Below are 21727 nucleotides of genomic sequence, written 5' to 3' on the forward strand. Positions count from 1 at the left end.
AACATGAAATGAAGCAATGCAAAGAAGTGAAGTAATAATCATAACAACAGAAATGAACGCACTGTTTTCTCACAGAGCAATCTGTATGCAGTATAGTCAGTCAGTCATCCCAGCTGGGAGGCAGCTATGAAAACAGCATCACAATGAAAAATTACAAGTCACATAGAGCTAGATGTAAATGCTCTGTGAACGTGCAAACATGGGGGAAGGAGGCTGTGAAAAACTCATCTTCACCCTGCCCAACAGCCAAGCACAATTGCTGTCCCTGTGCTCCACAAAGCACATGAAGTGCTTCTGCCCTGTGCCCCTTGAGGTGCAAGACACCCCAAGCAGGGCCCAGGCTTGCCAGTCATATGCACTGGCCAGCAAAGGTAACCCAGCATGCAGTGAGATGCATGTTTTACCCATTAAATCTCAGAAATTCTCCCAGAGTAGTGCACCTCTGCATCCCCCATCCCCACCAAAACAGGACCATATCTATAAAAACATGATTAACCCACAATTAGCACGTGTGTGTGCACGCGCACACACACAGAGTAAAAGTTTACCTCAACTTTTCCGTCTTTATCTTCAGTTAATTTGCTTCTTGTCCTATTGTTCTGTGAAATAGAAAAATTCTCTATTGAAATTGTCAACCTAATGGTATTCATAGATCATGATTATATCCCTCTGCAACACTACCTGTGGGTTCCCTGTTCCCTGATAGTATTTCCCCCCGCCCCCAACACCAACATTACACACACATACAGATCCTTTTTTCTCTCCTGATATCTTACCCTCCAAATCCTTATGCAATTGCTGTTGGGTTCTTTTACTTCTAGTTTTCCTAAACTGAATGTGATAGTGAAGACACTGAATTCATATACTAAGGCATTGTGACTTCTTGGCATGAGAGTCATATACTATTATAAATACACACACACACACACACACACACACACACACACACACACACACACACATTTTATTTACATATTACACACACCAGAGAGTTTGTCAATATGGCATTACAAATATTTACTAATTCTCTCTCTAGCTCTCTCCTTTTCTCTTAACTGCCCCACTTCTTCCCTCTAGGTATCCAACTTTACACCCACTTGAATCTCCTCCCTTTGGATGTAACCTGCATTTTGCAGTTTGACTCCTTTGTATTTGCCATTCTCCCCACTTTCAGGATCAACAACAAACTTGTTTGAATTTATACTGTTAATAAACAGGCATAAATGCCACTACTGACCTCTGTGGTATCCTACTTGGCAATGTTCTCTAAAAGTCAACTGAAGGGTTATCTTCATGTAACTTCCTTCTCGTTTGAAGAATCCCTCTTGAATGAAACTTGGATCAGGAAGATTTTGGATCCCAAGGCAGTAATTACTTTATTGCTTATTTCAATAGAAACTATTTCTCAGGTAAAGGAATATTTTGATTTTCCCAGGTCGGTTGGAAATAAATACACTCACCCGTGACTATAGATTTAGATCATGAGTAAAAAAAACCTTCAGGGCACAGCAGCTGCTCCTCCTGATATGGCTTTTCCTGTTGTTGAGTTCTTGCCCAACCCTACCTGAAATCAATGCAAGTAAGTCTCTGTTCAGGACATAGCAACATAAACAAACACATGCATTAAAACAAAAGTGAAGAAATTCCACTAAACTGGATGAATGGCAGCAGGGTAGGAAACATCAGGGGGAGGTGATTGCTGTTCTTTCTTTCAAATATGAATTGAAAAACATCTGTATGAAGAAGTTTAGAAGTTCCATTTAAGGGATGGGTATTCACCATACCTCATGCATAAAAATCTACCAGGCAGCTATTCCCCACTGGACAAGGTTTGGGAGCTGAAATGAAAGAAGCAGCCAGGTCCTCTGGGTGGGATTTGAGGTTGAGGTCATACAGCATTCCCACAGCACCTTACACCTGGCAAGCGGATGTGTTTTTTAGCAAATGATTCATCATTTTCCAATAAACGATTCATCATTTTCCACAGATTCCTTCACTGAAGTTCATCTGGTCCACCATATTTTAATAATGTTGAACACAGGCAAGTCCCTATGCTCGTTTCTATTAACTTGCCAATATTAATACCAAGTAGCAGTGCTCACCTTTGTGAACCTTGGGCCTGCAGGCCCAGAGTCTAGCAGGCTTTGGGCATAGAAGCTGTTTAGGGCTTTATGTCAGGGCATCTGGAAGTATTTGTTTGAGGGCACAGCTCCTTCCCATCACCATGGCATTGTGGCCAGGACAAAACAGCTGGAAGCAATCTTTGAAGAAATCAAATATACTAACATGTTGAAGTGCAAATATGTATTCTTTTATGTATATAGGCACCTGCTCCCATGTCGTGCACCCTATCCAGGAGCTTTACTAGCAACTATGGTGTACCACAGAGCGCAGGATGGAGAACATGCTGCGTGTGGATGCACTGCACAAGTTTACAGAAACCAGGATGGTTAATATGGACACATAGTACCACTGGAGGAGCAAAGAGAGCTAGACAGACTTCTAATAGTCGGACACTAGGAAAAGAATTAATGAGCCAAGTTCGCATACAGTGGGTTGGGCATCTATAGAGTGTGTTTTGAACAGATCAAAGCCAAGTCTCAGAACAAAATCACCGACAGCTCTTTTAGAGAAGCCAAAAAAAGCCAAAGCCATAGGCACACATAACAATTATCACAGTTGTGACAGATACATCAATTTCATAGATTTTAAGGTCAGAAGGGACCATTAGGATCATTTAGTTTGATCTCCTGTGTAACACAGGCCATAGAACTTCCCAAAAATAATTCCTAGAGCATGTATTTTAGAAAAACATCCAATCTTGATTTAAAAATGGTCAGTGATGGAGAATCCACTACAACCCCTTGGTAAATTGTTCCAGTGGTGAACTATTTTCTCCATTAAAATGTACATCTTATTTCCAGTGTGAATTTGTCTAACTTCAAGTTGCAGCCACTGGATTGTGTTATACCATTCTCTACTTGTGGCTCTTCTCTGAACCCTCTCCAGTTTATCAACATCCTTTTAGAATTGTCACTGGAACTGGGCACAGTATTCCAACAGTGCCAAAAACACAGGTAAAATAACCTCTCTACTTCTACTCAAGATTCCTCTGTTTATGCATCTCAGAATTGCGTTTGTTCTTTTGGCCTGAGTCTCACACTGGGAACTCATGTGCAGCTGATACACTGGTCTACAATTTTTGAGAAGTCGTCTGCTTCAAAGATAAAATGTGCTATTTATTATGTATTTTGATGTGCTGAATTCAAATATGACAATTAAAACAACTGATTGGCTACTGTTTCTAAGATATTTAAGTTTTTACATTTTATGTCTATGTAGATTGTGTAGATACTAAAGTTTTAATCATAAATTGTAAACCTAGGTCTTTTCATGTGTTTATGGGTGCTTTACATGATAATATTTCACCTGTCCTGTTTATGGAACACTTTAAAAATCAGCAAAAGGGTTATATAAATAAAATTTATTATGAAACAAAAGGCAAAAAACTATTATGTACATAGTTTAGTCCTATTCAGTGTCTACTCGGTGCTTCTTGGCTTCTCTCTTGTATTCATTAAATGGAGCATCTCTTGTCACTATCCAGCAATAGTCTGCGAGCATTGATGGGCTCCATTTGCCCTGATAGCGTTTCTCCATTGTTGCAATGTCTTGGTGAAATTGCTCGCCGTGCTCGTCGCTCACTGGTCTGCAGTTCGGTGGAAAAAAATCTAGATGAGAGTGCAAAAAATGTATTTTTAGTGACATGTTGCAACCAACGCTTTTGTATGCCTTGAGGAGGTTTTCCACCAACAACCTGTAGTTGTCTGCCTTGTTGTTTCCGAGAAAATTTATTGCCACTAACTGCAAGGCTTTCCATGCCATCTTTTCCTTGCCATGCAGTGCATGGTCAAATGCATCATCTCGAAGAAGTTCACAAATCTGAGGACCAACAAAGACACCTTCCTTTATCTCAGCTTCACTTAACCTTGGAAATTTTCCACAGAGGTACTTGAAAGCTGCTTGTGTTTTGTCAATGGCCTTGACAAAGTTCTTCATCAGACCCAGCTTGATGTGTAAGGGTGAGCTACCGACCCTGTCACAGGTGGTAACAAAATCTTCCTTGATTCAACAAGTGGTGGATGCTGAACACTTTTCCTCCCAGGCTCCAATGACTGTCAGAGTGGCCAATCTTTCTTGATGTAGTGGGAATCTCTTGCACAACTATCCCATGCGCAGAGAAAACAGCAGTACTTTGTGTAACCAGCCTGCAGACCAAGCAGGAGAGCAACAACCTTCAAATCGCCACAAAGCTGCCACTGATTTTGGTCATAGTTTATACACCTCAAAAGTTGTTTCATGTTGTCATAGGTTTCCTTCATATGGACTGCATGACCAACTGGAATTGATGGCAAAACATTGCCATTATGCAGTAAAACAGCTTTAAGACTCGTCTTCGATGAATCAATGAACAGTCTCCACTCCTCTGGATCGTGAACGATGTTGAGGGCTGCCATCACACCATCGATGTTGTTGCAGGCTACAAGATCACCTTCCATGAAGAAGAATGGGACAAGATCCTTTTGATGGTCACGGAACATGGAAACCCTAACATCACCTGCCAGGAGATTCCACTGCTGTAGTCTGGAGCCCCACAGCTCTGCCTTACTCTTGGGTAGTTCCAAACCCCTGACAAGGTCATTCAGTTCACCTTGTGTTATGAGGTGTGGTTCAGAGGAGGAGGATGGGAGAAAATGTGGGTCCTGTGACATTGATGGTTCAGGACCAGAACTTTCATCCTCTTCCTCGTCTGACTCAAGTGAGAACGATTCTGGTGCATCAAGAACCGGCAGTCCTTCTCCATGGGGTACGGGGCGTACAGCTGATGGAATGTTTGGATAATGCACAGTCCACTTTTTCTTCTTTGACACACCTTTCCCAACTGGAGGCACCATGCAGAAGTAACAATTGCTGGTATGATCTGCTGGCTCTCTCCAAATCATTGGCACCGCAAAAGGCATAGATTTTCTTTTCCTGCAAAAGGCATAGATTTTTCTTTGGGATGCAAAAGTCACTTCACCACAAACATAGCAGAAGTTATCTGCACTGTTCACACAAGTACGAGGCATCTCTGCTCACTTTGGCTAAACAGAAATGTGTCCCTTTGCAAAATCAAACACTGACAAATAAGAGAGCCCGACACTGTATGATTTCTAGAGCTGATATAGGGCAATTTGTTCAGCAGAGTGATGTAAGCTTCGTTATGATTGCATCATCCATGACTTCTAGGAATAACACGATGCAATTCATATCATGTATGACGCAATACCAGCTTCAGATTGCATCATTCATTGTTTTGCCTAAAAGGCAAGTACTGTCCAAACCCAGTCATAGATTTATTCATAGATCCAGTCAAAGATGTATTTTAGTCATTTCTGGTTTAAATTGAGATTCCTTCCCTTTATAACTCACGTACCTCTGCCATTCCCAAGCCAAGGGTCATATATACTGACCCAGTAGCATATCTTGAAAACTAGAACCAATCAACAATTTTAAGCCTCATTTTCGTTCTCAGTGACCCAGAATTAGTAAAGTTTGACTACATTTATTTCAGAAGCATTTTGGCTGTAGAGCAGTGTTATCCATCAACGCCCTCAAATCATTTTCAGTCATCACTTCCCAGGATAGCATTTCCCATCCTGTAAGTGTAGCCTACATTCTGTGTTTCTAGATGTATACATTTACCTTTAGCATATTGCTTGCTTGCACACAGTTTACCTAGCAATTTAGATTGTGTTGAATCAGTGACTAGTACTCTTCATTGTTTACCACTGCCCCAATTTTTGTGGCATTTGCAAACTTTACCGGTGATAATTTCATGTTCTCTTCCAGGTCATTGATAAAAATGTTAAATAATATAAATAGTATAAGTAACTGATCCCTGCAGGACCCCACTGATGATTCCCTGTTTATAGTAACAGTTTGAGACCTATCAGTTAGGCAGTTTTTAATCTATTTAATGTGCACCGTGTTATGTTCATTTATATCGTTCTAGTTTTTTAATCAAAATATCATGTGGCACCAAGTCAAATATCTTACAGAACTCTAAATATATTACATCAACACTATCACCTTTATCACCCAAATTTGTAATCTAAAAAAATAAAATAATAATAATAAAAGAGATATCCACAGTTTGACAGGATCTATATTCCATAAGCTCATGTTCATTTGCATGAATTACATTACCCTCCTCTAGTTCTTTATTAATCAAGTGTCATATCAGCCACTCCATTATCTTGCCCAGGATTGATGTCAGATCATCCCATTTATCTTTATAAAAATTGGCAAAAAGTTAGCTTTCTTCCAGTCTTCTTGAATTTGCACCAAAACTTATTGAAAATCAACATTAATAGTCCAGCGCGTTCCTCAGCCAGCTCTTTTAAAACTCTTGGATGCAAGCTATCTGAACCTGCTCATTAAAAATCTCTAACTTTAGTAGCTTCTGTTTAACATGCTCCAAAGAGATTAGTGGAATGGAAAGAGTGTTATCTTCACCATATGATCAGACGATATCATTTGTTTTTTCCTCCAAATACAGAACAAAAATATTTATTGAACTCTTCTGCCTTTTCTGCATTTTTATTAATAAATCTACCATTTCCTTCTAGTAATGGACCAATACCATTGTCAGGATTCTTTTTGTTCCTAATATATTTTTAAAAGTCCTTTTATTGTCATTAACTCTGTTGGCCCTATATTTCTCCTTGTGTCTGCTGGCTTCCTTTATCAATTTTTTGTAATTCTTAACTTCTGATCTATATTCATTACTATCAACTTTCACCTCTTCTATTTGTTATATTTTATTGTTTACAGCTGCTTTCACTTCCCATCTAAACCAGGTGTTTTTTTTAATTCTTCCTCAATTGTGACATTGTTGCTTTAGGGTATCAAGTAAAGTATTCTTAAATGATTCCCCATTATCATTCACATTTTTCTAATTGAATTCTTCCTCCCATCTGATTTTTCTCATAATTGTTTTCAGTTTTGGGAAATTGGCCCTAGTAAAGCACCAAGTACATATATTACTGGTCTGGACTTCATTCTGCTTCCACATTATAAGTGGAAATTATATAAATTATATATCTAGACTGCAGAGCTAGAATTGATATGCAAACTAGACACAATCAACTCCGGTTTGAATAAGGACTGGGAATGGCTGAGCCATTACAAACGTTGACTCTATCTCCCCTTGTAAGTACTCTCACACTTCTTATCACACTGTCTGTACTCGGCTAGCTTGATTATCACTTCAAAAGTTTTTTTTTTTTTTTCTCTTAATTAATTGGCCTCTCAGAGTTGGTAAGACAACTCCCACCTGTTTATGCTCTCTGTATGTGTGTATATATATCTCCTCATTATATGTTCCATTCTATATGCATCCGAAGAAGTGGGCTGTAGTCCACGAAAGCTTATGCTCTAATAAATTTGTTAGTCTCTAAGGTGCCACAAGTACTCCTGTTCTTCTTTTTGCACATTATAAGTGTTGTCAAATTATGGTCATTTGTACCTAAGCTACCATTAATTTTTAGTTCTGTGATCAGGTCCTCTTTATCTGTCAGGCCAAGGTTTAAGATGGAATTTCTAAACATAATAGATGACAATTTCCTAACTCAAAAAGTGTTGCAGCTAGCACAGAAGAATTCTAAGGATGTTTTAGTACTGTCAGCATGAGACCTCCAGCAATATCCTTGAAAGAAACCTTATTGAACTAAGTTTAAGTATCTTTGGAGTCCATTGAATTAAATGCAAAGGTTATGTATTATCGTGGATTGGGATTGAATATAATCTCTCTAGAGGGGAGATATGATGTGAACCCTGAGAAATGTTCTGAACTTCAGAGGACTGTATTAAAGAACGTGCCAGACAAGAATGGACTTTTGGGACAAACAGCATAAATAGTTTGCTTGGGGAATCTCTAGGTTGTGAATGCAAATTCTCTTCTTCCCCCCTCTTATACAAAAACCCAGCCATGTGTAGCTACATCTTGAACAGGAGACCATTGTCTGTTGATTACCTATTCCCAGAGTCTCAAGATCAAAGGCCAAGTTGAATAGAGAAATGGATGAACTGCCCAGCTGGTTATTTTGGTTCTGAGCTAAGGCTGTTAAACCTGTGACCACAGAAAAACCCCTTGGCAGGGTTTGAAGGACTGACTCCTACCAGAGCCCTAGTTGGAGTTGTGGGTGATCTCTGGTAATCTTATTAGCATGCAATTAGGTTCTTTTATTGTTTTTAGTATGTTTTCTCTATAGTATTTTCACCTTAAGAATAAATGTGCTTGCTTACAAAGAACTATATGGTAACTAATGAGTGCTGATCATTACTTTGTTCATAGCCTTCGAAAAGAAAGCCTGTTTAGGCAGTCTGGCTTTCTGGCGATATCACAGTGTAGGGAACTGTGTAACCTCGAAAAATTCCAATAAGAAGGGAGAGAGATGTGACAGCTGAAGAGCCGGGAGCCTAGAGTGGGTGCCTTTGGCGGACTTCAGAGGGGGAATACAGGTGCCGTTGCCCTGAACTGTACCAACAGTTACCATCTAAAGCTGGCAGCATTAAGAATAGAACCCTAGGACTTCTGGTTTCAGAAACAAAAGTCCTCATTACTTGAGCTAAAATGAGTATCTCCATTAGCTGAAAATAGCAATAAGGATTTTACCCTTTGTACACTGACTACTGAGAACAACAGTGCACAGTCAAGACAATGGATATGCTAAACCAATCACACTTGGAATGTATTTTTGGATTATTTATTTTTAAAAATTAGCATACATGTAATTTCAATTGCCCTGTAGCCATATGATAATATAGGGTAGTAAAATGTGTGTGTAGTTTGTGGATGTTGTGACGTTGCACCCATAATGCTTTATAGAAATATACTTATGAATGTAAATATGACATAACTGGAATATGTTTTATGCTACATATGCCATGTAACATATCTTTGCAAAGGTTATATTCTACTGAATGTATTCATCCTATTCGTATGCATGTATCATTTTTATATCTGAAGTTAGGAGCGTTGACTCTATGCTTGTATTTAAAGTATTTGCTGTACGAAGCACATAAAACAGATTTGGTCAACATAGTGTGAAGGGGTTATTCAAGTAATTGAGAGTACTTAACTAACAATGAACATTGAAAGACGCCAATCCACATCTGAGCTTTCCTGGGAACATTCAAACTAACATGTGAGCAATGGCATCTGCCTGTGGAGAACTGAGTCATGCATGGACATGTGACTTGCCCAGGTGACTGCAAAACTCCATCTTGTAGCTGTGATTCTACACAGGGGGAGAGAGCAGTTTCCACCCACAAGAGAGAGACTACATAAGCCCCTGGAAACCCCTCCATTTTGTCTTCAGCTGGCTCAAGAGATAGCCTTTCCACCCCAAAGAGATGCCTGAAAGAAACTGGAATAAAGGATAGTAACTACAGGGGTGTGAGTGATTGCTGGACCCAGACTAGGAAGGAGTCTAGTCTGTAAAAGAAGCTTATTGGAACATCTCCGAGGGTGAGATTTACCTGCATTTAGTTTCTTACTGTATTAGGCTTAGACTTGCGTGTTTTATTTTATTTTGCTTGGTAATTCACTTTGTTCTGTCTATTACTGGGAACCACTTAAATCCTACTTTTTATATTTAATAAAATCACTTTTTATTTAATTAACCCAGAGCAAGCAATTAATTCCTGGGGGAGCAAACAGCTGTGCATCTCTCTCTATCAGTGTTATAGAGGATGAACAATTTATGAGTTTACCCTGTATAAGCTTTATACAGAGTAAAATGGATTTATTTGGGGTTTGGACCCCATTGGGAACTGGGTATCTGGGTGTTGGAGACAGGAGCACTTCTTAAGCTGTTTTTAGTTAAGCTTGCAGCTTCTGGGGGATGTTGGTCAGACCTGGTTCTGTGTTTGTAGCAGGCTAGAGTGTCTGGCACAACCAGGCAAGGTACCGAAGTCCCAAGCTGCCAGGGAAAACGGGCTCAGAGGTAGTCCCAGCACATCGGGTGGCAGTCCCAAGGGGGTTTCTGTGACCCAACCCATCATATATGTATTTATTGAATTTACACTCAAAGATACTGTTGTGAGAAACAAATATGTGGGCTGTAGTCCATGAAAGCTTATGCTCTAATAAATTTGTTAGTCTCTAAGGTGCCACAAGTACTCCTGTTCTTTTTGCAAATATGACAATAGTAGTTCCATCGCTATGGCAACAATGATACATGGTTATTTCTAATAGACAATATAACTAATAAGACTACAACTATTAACTCACTGAACTTTCATTCGCTGCTAGACCCTCCCGCTGCAGGTTCTGCCACAGAAGAAATTATCTGGTTAGCAGAAGTACAACAGGATGAAGAAATGATTGGCACAGTTCCCTGTTTCTCTTCAAGAGTACTCATGAAGTGCTCTAGACCAGGGGAAGGCAACCTATGGCACGCGTGCCAAAGGCAGCATGCAAGCTGATTTTCAATGGCACTCTCACTGCCCAGGTCCTGGCCACTGGTCCGGGGGGTCTGCATTTTAATTTAATTTTAAATGAAGCTTCTTAAAAACATTTTTAAAACCTTATTTACTTTATATACAACAATAGTTTAGTTATATATTATAGACTTATAGAAAGAGACCTTCTAAAAACATTAAAATGTATTACTGGTATGTGAAACCTTAAATTAGAGTCAATAAATGAAGACTTGGCACACCACTGCTGAAAGGTTGCTGACCCCTGCTCTAGACTGACCTGCAGTCTGTAGAGCAAACAGAGGTGTTGATATAATCTGGGACCACATAGATCATTGTTGCAACCAAGGTCCTGGAGTGGCACCCAAATCTTGTATAAAGGGAGTCAAATGGGATGTCTAAGACAAGGTTATGGTTTACTGGTTATGATTATGCTGTCTATATGTGTGTATCAATTTTGTAGTTGAAGTTATGAATATTGGCTCTATACTGTCTGTATTTCAAACTTATGCTATGCTTCTGGGTGACATCCCAGACAAGCTGGTGTTAGCTCTGCCTAGCATGCTTGATGGCCCATTAAGGACCATCACCTATACAATGGACCCATTGAGAGAAGGCAAATATGCCTTGAGACTCAGCAAAGTATGCAGGGACTGGCCCATGTGACTCCAGACTCCATTTTCCTGTAATTTTCCACAGTAAGAACAAAGAGGTATTCTCACACCTGGAAAAGACTATATAAGGCTGATGCCTCCTCTCCATTTTGTCTTCAATCCTGCTTCTTACCTCTGGAGGGACTTTGCTACAAATGGAAGCTCTACACAAAGGACTGATGACCCATCCCAGCTGGGGATGTATTTCAGAGACTTGATTTGAATCTGCAGTTTATTCCATCTCTGGTGCAAGCCTGAACCAAGAACTTTGCCATTACTGTATGTAATTGATTCCATTTAACCAGTTCTAACTCTCATCTATATCTTTTTCCTTTTATGAATAAACCTTTAGATTTTAGATTCTAAAGGATTGACAACAGCGTGATTTGTGGGTAAGATCTGATTTGTATATTGACCTGGATCTGGGGCTTGGTCCTATGGGATCAGGAGAACCTTTTTTCTTTTATTGGGGTATTGGTTTTCATAACCATTTGACCCCATAACGAGTGGCACTGGTGGTGATACTGGGAAACTGGAGTGTCCAAGAGAATTGCTTGTGTGACCTGTGGTTAGCCAGTGGGGTGAGACCGAAGTCCTCTTAGTCTGGCTGGTTTGGTTTGCCTTAGAGGCAGAAAAACCCCAGCCTTGGGCTGTAACTGCTCTGTTTTTAGCAATTTGTCCTGAATTGGCACTCTCAGTTGGGTCCTGCCAGAACCGCATTGTCACAATGAGACTCAAGAGAAGTAAGGGTTACTTGCATCACCCAAAATGTGGATCAACAGCAGACTCTGCACGACTGCACCAAAGTGTTACCGTGCTATAAAAGGTGTCAGAGTAGCAGCCGTGTTAGTCTGTATCCGAAAAAAGAACAAGAGTACTTGTGGCACCTTAGAGGCTAACAAATTTATTTGAGCATAAGCTTTCGTAGGCTACAGCCCACTTCTTCGGATGTATGTAGTGGAAAACACAGTAGGAAGATAGATAGATACACACACACACACACACACACAGAGAGAGAGAGAGAGAACATGAAACAATGGGTGTTACCATACACACTATAATGATCTTGGGAGACAGGCCAGTCCTTGCTTATAGACAGCCCCCAAACCTGAAGCAAATACTCACCAGCAACCACACAACAAAAACATTATTCCAGGAACCTATCCTTGCAACAAAGCCCGTTGCCAACTCTGTCCACATATCTATTCAAGGGACACCATCATAGGACCTATTCACATCAGCCACACTATCAGAGGCTCGTTCACCTGCACATCTACCAATGTGATATATGCCATCACGTGCCAGCAATGCCCCTCTGCCATGTACATTGGCCAAACTGGACAGTCTCTATGTAAAAGAATAAATGGACACAAATCAGACGTCAAGAATTATAACATTCAAAAACCAGTTGGAGAACACTTCAATCTCCCTGGCCACTCGACTACAGACCTAAAAGTCACAATATTACAACAAAAAAACTTCAAAAACAGACTCCAACAAGAGCCTGCTGAATTGGAATTAATTTGCAAATTGGACACCATTAAATTAGGCTTTAATAAAGACTGGGAGTGGATGGGCCATTACACAAAGTAAAACTATTTCCCCATGCTTATTTTCCCCCCACACCTACAGTTCCTCATATCTCCTTCTCAATTGCTGGAAATGGGCCATTTTCATTACCACTACAAACAGTTCTTTTTCTCTCCTGCTGATAAAAGCTCACCTTAACTGATTACTCTCCTTATAGTAACACCCATTGTTTCATGCTCTCTCTGTGTGTATATATCTTCCTACTGTATTTACTACTACATGCATCAGATGAAGTGGGCTGTAGCCCATGAAAGCTTATGCTCAAATAAATTTGTTAGTCTCTAAGGTGCCACAAGTACTCCTGATCTTTTTATAAAAGGTTTGTTAATAAAATACTCATATCCAGAGTGTCTGCATTTGAACAACACAAAGAGGTATGTTTGCCAAGGAGTAAGTGGGATTTTATTTTGTTTTCATTTACACACTAGATATTTGCATATCGTAGCATGGGGGGGAGGGGAAATATACATGCCAATGCTTTCATTTTCTCCAGTCTATTAGCTTCTTTGACTACTTTCCTACTAGCCACATGCAACCAGTAGAGATACTTTCTAAATCACTCACACCATTCAACTTCCCAAGTTCTATCCATGCCTGATTGTACACGTTTTCTTTTCTGTGTTGGAAAAGAAATTCTCTGCTCCCTTCAATTTGCTGATTTATATTTATATATCCAGGACTTTTTGGCAATGCGCTGTTGAAATCAAAAATAGCAGAATCCCAAACAGGAACACAGTACTGATGAGATGTTTAACACCTCACCTCACCAAAAAAATATATTATTGATGTGACATCATGGTCAATTCAGCTGGTAATTTCTGCATTCCTAGCTCCAGCACAAACCAGAGAAGTCTTGTAGGACATGTGAGAGAGAGGAGTGTTGTTGCTATGCAGTGATGAATCACAGTGCAACACTAACCCCATCTGGCATCCTCTCCCTCTTGCGCTCAAGATCTGCATTACTTTTTCAGCTAATTTTTGAATCCACCTCAGATGCATGACAGAGTAAGACAGGACAGAGGGCAGGAGCAGGTGGGAGGAAAGAGGCTACTGAACAGAAGTGTTGAGACAAAGGAAGGAACAGACAAAGGAAGAGATACTAACAAAGAGATGGAGAAGAAACAGCTACAAAAAGGTAGAGGAAAGAAGAGGGAAAAGTAATGAGAAAGATGGGAGAATAGAGGAACCAACAAAGGCCTGGTCTGTATTAGTAGGAGCATTGCCAGAAGATCGAGGGAAGCGATTATTCCCCTCTATTCGGCACAGGTGAGGCCACATCTGGAGTATTGAGTCCAATTTTGGGCCCCCCACTACAGAAAGGATGTGAACAAATTGGAGAGTGTCCAGTGGAGGGCAATGAAAATGATTAGGGGGCTGGGGCACATGACTTTTGAGGAGAGGCTGAGGGAACTGGGCTTATTTAGTCGCAGAAGAGAAGATTGAGGGAGAATTTGATAACAGTCTTCAATTACCTGAAGGGGGGGGTTCCAAAGAGGATGGAGCTCGGCTGTTCTCAGTAGTGGAAGATGACAGAACAAGGAGCAATGGTCTCAAGTTGCAGTGTGGGAGGTCTAGGTTGGATATTAGGAAAAACTATTTCACTAAGAGGGGATTGTTAGATACATTAGAGACCTTTTCCCCTTGGCTTATCCAGAACAGCTTGTCCAGTTCTGGGAGATCACTTCAGCCAGTTCTCTGGGATTCAAAATACTCAGTTTGACTCCAGATTTCATCACTCAGCTTCCTTTATTTGGCATACAGCAAAGCTATGTTGGTTTGATCAGAGTCAAGTGTAGGGGATAGGTATAGGGCATACCACACATCCAAAGTTACACAGAAAACAGTTTTCTTTATATACATTACATTACACACTTTCAGATTGGATTGGTTACTTTGCGGGAACCAATCCTTGTACAGCATACTCTGTCCATATGGAACCTGATCTTTACATTCCAGGTTTATCTTGTCCATTGTCCTTAACATCCAGGTGTTGCTACTTATCTTAGCAAGCACAGACATCCTGACTCCAGCATACTGCTTGCAAAGCCCCTATTTACAACTTAATCTTCCATTTATCTTCTCAATCATACCCATGAGGATTGAGAAAATGAGGCAAGTTTCTTATGTCAAGCCAGGCCTACAATGGATACAATGATTTACAGTACTGGTCAAATTCTGTACTTCAGTTCCTAATTGTTCAACCAAATTTGGTGTGGCATGACATCAAGGTTTTATTGTCCTGAGTTTGGGATGGCCACATGGTTCATAAGTCATCCCAAAGAAGTGCTGATAAAAAAAAAACAGTTATACCATCCGACACCATCAGGTTAATCCATATATGCTACATCAATAGTTTTCAACCTGGGGTCTGCAGACTACATCTAAGGGATCTGCAAAAGGTTGTTGTTATCATAGAACAGTGGTTTTAACCATAGTCCATGGACTATGTCTACAATTTCCAAAGGGGTCCACACCTCCATTCCAAATATTTTAGGGATTCATAAATGAAAAAGGTTGAAAACCACTATGCTGCATGTTACCAAAAAGCTATTTTAGACAGAGTTAAAGATATGTATATTGGGGTACTATAATTTGTAATCTCCACCTGTAAGACCAGATTCCTTAGTTAGCATGAGACCAAATGTACAGGTTCTAAGTGGAAAATAACACAAACAAATTAAAACATTTTCAACACCCTTTCAGGAGGACTCACTGCTGACAGCCATGGTTAGTGACAGGAACATTTCCTATTGTACTTCTAATCCAGTATTAAAACTGTATTTTAAGAAATATAAACCCTAGTCGTGTGTGCATAGCAAACATGGAGGTAACAAATACACAGAGCAAGGTGTCACCTTACCCAACCAATAGCCTCATCTGACTGACTCCAGTGCCCTCTGCTGGGATAAAGACTCCCAAAGAGCTAACAGTGGATTTTTTAAAAGAATATACTCAATTGAAAAAAGTGACAGGGATAAAATGAGACAGGAGACAAAAACCTGGATTAAACCAACCTGGAGCATTAAGATTTCAAATACATCATTCTTAGTCTATGCAAATATACTTTTAGGACCAGAGTGCTGACTTGTACATATACATAAGTTAACATGCTGGCCAAATTCAGAAGGTTAGATGAAAAAAATGTAAACTAAATCCAAGCTAGATTTTTTTGTTGGTTGGTTCGTTTATGGGGTTTTGGGGGGAGGGAGGGAGACTTGGTGGGGACGGTTGTTAAAAACAGTAGAGATCCTGTTCTATGTAAGAATTAGATCACATAAAACCTGTCTACACTAGGAAATTACTTGTCCATTTTATGGGCAAAGGGTGAGCTGCATCAATATTATCAATAGTCCACGTGTAACACACACACACACACACACACACACACACACACCTTGCAAGACTTGCTATTGAAAATTTCAATTATTGAATGTGGGAAAGAAGATTGAAGACACAAGCACGTAATCCTTTCACAAGCATGCGTCATCACCAACAATTAACTTTGACAAAATAGACAAGCAAAAGCATAAAACAACAAAGCAGAAGGCAAAGCTGAAAAACAACAAAAATGTAAAATGAAAAATATATTTGAAAATCAAAATACAAAAATTAATTCCAAAAACTAAAATCAACAATTAGCAACATATCAATTATTAGTCTCCAGTCAGATATTTCAATGGGGCAAAATGCTTGCCCTATGTTCATACTGGCAGCAAAGAAACACTATTCTGTTCCCAACACATCTAAATGAGCTATTATGCAAAAACAGCAGTTATAAATACAGCAGCAAACCAAGAACATTAAGCACAGGACACAAAAACCTTAATTTTGTGCTGTAATGTAACACTATTATCAAGATTACCCAGACTTTGCTGAAGGGTTCCCCGTCAAATCCAACTCATTCGGCAATTGGCTGCATCCTGAATCTTTGCATTTATCAGACAGAAAAATAGCTTAATGTCAACCTATTATCACCAGCTCCTGCACAAACAAATGTTGCAAAGCATCTTTCACAACACAGCACCAATCTTCTGCCACAAAAGCATTCAAGTTCCTGACTAACTTTGTCAAATCAACTGTCACATAATGTGAATGCTGACACCCTTCCTTCTGCTTTTGGCTAGGATCAGCAAAAACAAAATGCTTTGTTACGAGGGATCATAAACTCAATTGTTATTTTTGAAAGGAAAGCATAAATTTTGATGAACATTCCTTCTCTTTTAATAATTCACTTGGTATTAGAAAAACTGCAAATTTGCTGCTGAATTTTAATTTTATTTAAAAAAAAATGAATTAGGGAGTGAAGTAACTTTTCACATTTGCACACTTTAAAGCAGGAAGAAACACATGTATGCTGTGCCAAAAATTGAGTACTTTTTTATAATGAAGACTGCCACGGCCTGTTCTGTACTATGTAACAGAATGGATACATCACACTAGAGGGGCAGACTGGATGGCAGAACCTACCCACCGAGGTCATCACTGCATGCTAACCATTGGTTAGTCAATATATGCAGTAGCCTCACCTATTGCAGCACAACCATTGTCAGAATAAACACACCACCATTGTATTTGAGGATGATAAGCAATACAACTATCCGGGTACATAGTCCCAAGGTTCAAAGCAACAACTCACTGTGTCACCCTGTGCTCATGTTCACAGGGTGCCGAGAGGCAACTCTGCCCATTCTAATGATTGTGGGAGGAAATGATCTGGGGCCAGGAAATCCGTTTTCTGGCAGACCCCGTGGTATTGTGTGATATGCAGAAGATAACGGATCCTGCTCACTCTAATAACCGACAGCTACTGTTTTTTATGGAGAAGTTTTTTCATGCCTCTGCAGAAGTTGCTGCCAAGAGATAGTGGTGTGTACTTCAGAGTCTGCTTTTAGCCTGGAGAAGATAGAGGCAGGGGATTACAAACAGAAGCACAAGAACAGAAGGGGACCATGGGGAGATGGAGGCACAGACCGAGCTGATGATGTTTTTCTGTGGCAGAGCTTTCCTATGCAGGCCACTGCTTCTGGACCAAGGACCACGAGCACACACTGGTGGAACCATGTTGTGCTGGAAACATGGGATGATAAACAGTGGGTCCAGAACTTTTGTGTGGAAAGCCAGGGTCCACCTGGAGCTGAGGGGAGTTTATCTTAGGTCTTGAGTAGCAAAACACCTGAGGAGAGAGCTCATAACCACTCTAGAAGCATGGTGCATAGCACTGTGGAAGCTCACAACCCCAGACTGTTACCAACCTGTTGGTAATCAATTCATGGTAGGCAAATCCATGATTGGCACAGTGGCCATGGAGGTTTGTGAAGCAATTAATGCTGTGCTGTCTTCCAAGGTTTTAAAAATTGGACAAATTTATTTAATAATTGTGGGGTTTGAATGGATGGGGTTCCTGAACTATGCAGGTGTGATCAATGGCACACACATACCCATCCTATGCAGCCATTTCAAGCAAGCAAGCACATTCACAGGAAAGGATACTACTCCAGGTCCTTGTAGAGTACCATGCATATTCATCATGGATACCTATATTGGATGTAAAAGCAGGGTGCATGATGCTTGAGTTTTCTGGAGATCTGGCCTATTTCAGCATGGGCAACTGTGTGTGAGTGGGGTGTGCTCTTCCTGGGGAGACCAGGCTGGGATGGAACAGAGACAGAGGACTGGCTGGAGTGTCTGAAAGCAGCTGGGCCCAGAGAATGCTTGCCTTAGGAAAAGATAAGCAAACAAACAGCCTGTTTATTGTTTTAAGATATGTTTTCTCTGAAATGTTTTGGTTCTAAAATAATACTTTGCTTTAAGAAGGCTGCCTGAGCACTGTATTAACCACTAGTCATGGCTCCCGAAAGGAGCAGCACTGCATGTATAGAGTCTTAGTGAGGCCTGGCTGAGGTAATCACAGTTCATGCACAGAAGACTGCAGCCCACAACTTGGTCTGAAAGCAGAATTGTGTGATCCCACTGAGGGTACATCTACACTACAGGGGGGAGTCGATTTAAGATACGCAAATTCAGCTACGTGAATAGCGTAGCTGAATTCGACATATCGCAGCCGACTTACCCCGCTGTGAGGACCGCGGCAAAATCGACCTCCGCGGCTTCCTGTCGACGGCGCTGACTCCCACCTCCGCTGGTGGAGTAAGAGCGTCGATTAGGGGATCGATTGTCGGGACGCGATAAATCGATCCCCGAGAGGTCGATTTCTACCCGCCGATTCAGGCGGGTAGTGTAGACCTAGCCTCAGAGAGGTGATAGGCCCGAGGCCTGAGAGAGGGTGCACTCAAGGAGAACCGGAGGGGTCAGAGGTGCAGTTAGCCCAGAGTTAACAGGAAAAACTAGATTGACACCTCCTCAAGTTAGGGTTGCCACCTGGGCAGTTTTCATTCTGTCTGGCTAATTAAAAGATTTAATGTGACAGTTTTTTCCCCCCTGCTTGGGAGGGGACACATTAGAGCACTCTGATACACATCTCCATAATCCAGACTGCGACACTGTCTTAGGCTAAGGTAAGAAAAAGGATGATAAACGTACACATATTGTAGGGCTTTTTTTGTGTAAAATGGTTCTCAACCATTTTAGCAATAAGTAGCTGTAGTCAGCACTAAGACCCTTTTTGTTGGTGGGGGAATGGCTTATGGCTGGTTTTTCTGCAACTCAAGAGATGACAATTCTATCTCAGACACTAGGAGTTGGTTCAGTTCTGTCGCTGTAATTTAAGAGGCAAGCTCATCCAATTTAGCTTGTACTGAAGTGTAAGATTAGATGAGACTAAATATACATGCATGCTGTTGCTTTGAAATCCTCTCTAACGCTTTACTCCAACTACTAAATAAAAATGCTTTGTTTTAAGAAGGCTGTTGGTCACTTTATTATTGGTCACAGGTTCATGAAGGAAAAAAGTGCAGATGCTCAAACCCAGTCTGGTCTGCAGGCTGCTACGTGGTTGGTGTACATACAAGTAGCATACTCAGGTCCCACACAAGGGGCTGGTCCACACTAACTCCCCAGTTCGAACTAAGATATGCAACTTCAGCTACGTGAATAACGTAGCTGAAATCAAAGTACCTTAGTTTGAACTTAAAGGTACTTACCAAAGGTCCACACGCGGCAGGCAGGCTCCCCCGTCGACTCCGCGTACTCCTCTCGCGGAGCAGGAGCACCGGCATCTACGGCGAGCACTTCCGGGATTGATTTATCGCGTCTTGTCTAGACGCGATAAATTGATCCCAGAAGATCGATTGCTTACCGCCGAACCGGGAGGTAAGTATAGACGTACCCTAAGAGTTGAAGGATTGCGAGATTCCACCCCAAGTCAGGTAAGGGCAAGAGCCCTGCCTCAGCGCATCCCTTCAGATGATACCAAAAGTGGGACAGATGTGCAGCTAGCCCTATAACTGTGACATATGCATAAGAGCCACTGTTTTCTGCTAGTTTGTGTTCAGATGTTATATCCTGCATAAGATTAAAAAAAAAAATACCAGTTAACTCTAATTAAAAAAAAAAAAAAAACTGACTACAAATTCAATCTGCAGGCATCAATTGTTGTATTGATTGCTGGTAGTTTAATAGATAAGAAACTGAATTGTATCAGCTTTACTGTATTCTCATAACATCCGATTTTGATGTTAAAATCTTCTGTTCTTGTACTTGGTCAGGAGATTGAGAAACTCAAGCATGTAATCCTTTCCGGTAGTTTGGTAGCCCCAAACCATAGCGACTGGCATCCTGTAAATACACAGCTGGTGTGCAATTATCTGGAAAGAGAGACACGCACATTTCATTCTGCCACTTACTAGTTTGGTCAGCCTTGTTCATTGCAAAATATTGTTGTGCTCCTGAAAAGTGAAGCAAGTAATAATTATTGTCCTTTCTCCCGGATCTGAAGCAAGTGATAATTACTGTCCTTCCTCCCCGACTGCCATTGAAGTCTGTAGCCTATCTGGAATAAAACACATTGCTTCCAAAACAGATGTTGCTGTTAACCCAAATAGGGAAATTTCAATCTCTGTTAGTCTCACATATTTATGAGAAGCTCCCAGTAATCCTGATATAGTCTCAATTTCTGTAACCCAATTGCCCTGGAAAATGCAACATTTTAAGGGGACTTTTATGCTCCTTCAGAAGTTGTTGGTCAAAATTGTTTTTGATTAAAAATTGGGTTTTCAACTAAAATTTTTCATGAAAGAAGTCTTGGCTTTCTGGGGTAAAGTTTGATTTTTCATCAAAAGCTAAAAAGCCAAAAAACTAAATATTACAATTTGGAAATGCTGCTGTGGAACTTCATGGGAGTTTTAGTTTGGTTGCCCCATGTCCTCATTCTCCTCTATAGGCCAGGCTCTTTTGTCAGACGACATCTCCCATGATACACGTTGGCCCGGGACTCTCCAACAGGGAGACCATAGTGCCTCATGGGAGATATAGTCTGACCAAGATGCCCAGCATATAGAGGAGGGGGGGGGGAGGGGGGGGGGGGGGAAAGGGATACGAGTCACTGTGGCAGCATTTCCAAATTGAAATTTTACAGTTTTCAGGCAAAGTTTTCCAGTATTTGAATTTTTATTGAAAAACTGAAATTTTCCAGATTTTTTTTTTTCTGGTCACCTGTACGTGTAGCACTTAGGAAGAACCATAATCGGTACTGTATAAAACCCTTAAGTGGATAAGATAGATTTCATTGTTGAATGGAAAAAACAAACAAAAACAGATGTTTGCGCAGGTGAACTGTATTAATGCCTCAGAACATAAACAAGGAACTTGAGAGGAAAACAGCTCCTCTCCTCTTTATTGCTCTGAGGAGAAGAAAAGCACAAGCCCTGCACCCCCAATGCTTTTACAGGTGAACTCGCGTGAGATGGATGGACATGGGAGATGTATGAAACCAGGTTCTTGCAGATGAAGAGCTATATTGCCTGGATAGTGCAAGCTAGTTTGCATTGCCCACTGTAGTT

At 40.7% G+C, this 21727-nt stretch overlaps 1 protein-coding gene across 2 annotated transcripts in view; it reads right to left on the minus strand.

The window, feature by feature from the left end:
- LOC128825931 (regucalcin-like) overlaps nucleotides 1–16966 on the minus strand; it is a 37043-nt gene extending 20077 nt beyond the window's left edge. Inside the window, exons 1-3 of one of the 2 annotated variants that reach the window (XM_054008840.1) lie at nucleotides 16633–16966; nucleotides 1461–1564; nucleotides 549–599 (exon numbers count right to left, since the gene is read on the minus strand). The gene's annotated coding sequence lies outside the window, so the exon portion shown is untranslated. Of the gene's footprint in view, nucleotides 1–548; nucleotides 600–1237; nucleotides 1565–16632 lie in introns of both variants that reach the window. The other variant, XM_054008830.1, reaches the window with a different exon arrangement.
- Nucleotides 16967–21727: the final 4761 nt, after the last annotated feature.

The sequence above is a fragment of the Malaclemys terrapin genome, chromosome 1 (assembly GCF_027887155.1).
Source record: "Malaclemys terrapin pileata isolate rMalTer1 chromosome 1, rMalTer1.hap1, whole genome shotgun sequence".
NCBI classification, from domain to species: Eukaryota; Metazoa; Chordata; order Testudines; family Emydidae; genus Malaclemys; species Malaclemys terrapin.